We start from the raw sequence: 2,778 nt of genomic DNA, 5'->3' as shown, positions 1-2,778 counted from the left end.
TCAACATTTTGACATTTTCCTCAGAATTGACATTTTTCTCAGACTTCTGACTTTTTTCAGCATTTTGACATTTTGCTCGGAATACATTCTTTTTTCGGTTTTTTGACTTTTTTCCTCAGAATTTTTACTTTTATTGGAATTTTGAAAATGTTCTCAGAATTGAAATTTTTCTCAGAAGTTAGACTTGTATTGGAAATTAGAACATTTTCTCAGAATTGAAATTTTTCTCAGAAATTAGACTTTTATTGGAAATTAGAACATTTTCTCAGAATTGACATTTTTATCAGCATTCTGACTTTTTGCTCAGAATTTTTTCTTTTTTCAGATTTCTGACTTTTTTCCCTCAGATTTCTGACTTTTTTCAGGATTCTCAGATTTTTGACTGTATGTAAAGTAAAAATTCAAAATGCTGAAAAATAGTTACCCTTAAACTAAAACTAGCCAATAAAATACGAGACCCTAAAAAGGGCTCTAGATGACATGAACAGTCGATCAAAGAGTGAAAAGTCCACTCAAATCAAGTGGGATTGGCAGATAGATCCTAGGACTTTCAACAAGAAGCTCCACCTGTTAAAAAAATGCTCAAAGATTATAGGTCAACCTTTCTATGAATCAATTTACCATAACATCGAATTGAGGCTGTCCAAAAACATCATCTCTGACCCAAAGTATATCCTGAACATCAGCAAAATATAGGGTCCCAATATTTAATCAAGTTAGACTGAAGCTCTCCTTTGGACACCCGTCAATCCTCAATTCAAACACAGAGTTTAATCCCAGGTCAGATGTACGTACGAGGGTCTTGAGCATGTTCCTCTTCAGTGATTATGTCTGTTCCTTGCATTTTGTGTTGAATATGTGTCCTTGTTGATGGAGATGGAGATGTCCTTGTTGATGCTGCAAATGGAGATGCTTTGATGCATAAAGAATGTCAGACTTTATCTGACAGTAAAGTATATCATCGTATCGGACAGATCATTGTTCGTGTACATTAGACTCCATTTAGCTGGAAAGCGACTTCAACCATGAAGACGCAAACTACAAAAGCAAGAAGTTAGCTTTCAATACATCAAACCATTTTAAGTGCTTCTGCATTTGCTTCAAATAAGTCAAAAGAACTCTCCAATGTGCAGTAAAACCCTGTTTGTTTTCACTCTGCAAAAGGAAGATATCAAGGCTTTCTGCTGTCCTGAAATCAACGTTATTTTGAAGAGTTATACAAGTTACGACAGGTAACATACGTTCTGATTTGAACCTAAATCACGGTCTTTTACTAAAGCATCTTAGTTGTTTTGTTGGCTTAATGCAACCAATAGTTTAGTGTGAATTCCTAAATCCCTAATCCTAACCTTAATTACAAAAATGTCCCAGTTTGGGATCAATAAAGTACCTCTTGTCTTATCTAACCAACCGTGTTTACAGTGACCGTAGCGTAATGTCATGTTTTTATGCGTATTAGCTTCTCATTGCATTAAAAAGTGACGCCAAGGAGTCCAGCCAAAGCCACCATATGTACGGAGTTTGCATGTTAATGGTTGATTGAATTTATTGTCAGTGGCTTTGCATAAAAGCCCCAGTTAGATGAAAAGTAATTTATTGGAACATAACGGGTTGGATATTAGGCTCGTTCCCTTATTGTTACATTCACTTTCTTTACAAACAAACAGAAGAACTGGCTGCATATGCAGAGTAACACACGTGCACGCACACACACACACACACACATTACATTTCATGTTACTTGTTAGACGCTTTTATCCAAAGCGACTTACATACTCAATACTGTGAACAATCCCCACAGGAGCAATTTGGGGTGAAGTGTCTCAGGGACACAACGACATGCTGACTGCAGTGGGGTTTGAACCTGTGACCCCCTGATCCGAACACCTATGGACAACCCACTGCGCCACACGCCTCCCAAACTCATACACTTGCACAGAAACACATACACTTGCACAGAAACACACACACACACACACACACCTGGTATTTATCAGTGCAGCACAGCAGCGAACCAGCGATAATAATCATCATCAGCATTGTGCGCTGAGTAGCTTGTAAAGCCTCGTTTTCGAGTGATAGCAACAGTGTTCCTCTCTCCGTGCCATTGTTCCTGGAGAGTCCTCTATATATGTATAATATCTGCTCAGCTGTCAGCTGGTTATAGATTGAACTCACTGACAGGAGGCCAGTAGCGGCTCCTGGGCTTGTAAAGCTTCCATCTGCAGAGGAAACAGAGAGAAATAACCCTCTCCACCCTATTAGACGTGTGTGATGACACTGGAGTGAGTTCACGCTCACCACGGTGTGTTAAAGTTTTACAGCGTGAGGCCAGTGATGAGCTGGGCTCAGACATGATGGGATGAGGTCTAATGGGGTGTTTTATAGAGGCTGAGTGTGTGATTGTGTGTGTGTTTGTGCGTGATGAGGGTCTTTGTGAGCGAATCGATATTTCTTATTGAGGCCTGGCCAGTCATGGGGTTTTGTTTTAACATTGTGGGGGGGACAGGTTATTAAGGGGGGTCTCACATTTAGAGTTTCTTGCAGTTTATGGAACGGAACACACAGAATTCAGGCCCCAGGTGACATGCTCTCAGGCATAAGCACATATTTATTATCCTGTAAACTAAATCTAATTTAATGTTAGTCATGCTGCGGCAACCCAGGCATGTTTCACTCGTCCCTCTTTGTTTGTTTTAGGGGATACATTCACAATACTAGTCATCTCCCTCTTGTTATTGTTTTCTTCTTATGCCTGCACTTTGTGTGTGTGTGTGT

This window comes from Trematomus bernacchii, unplaced genomic scaffold, assembly GCF_902827165.1.
Source record: "Trematomus bernacchii unplaced genomic scaffold, fTreBer1.1, whole genome shotgun sequence".
NCBI lineage: Eukaryota > Metazoa > Chordata > Actinopteri > Perciformes > Nototheniidae > Trematomus > Trematomus bernacchii.
Note: the sequence above shows the minus strand (reverse complement) of the source record.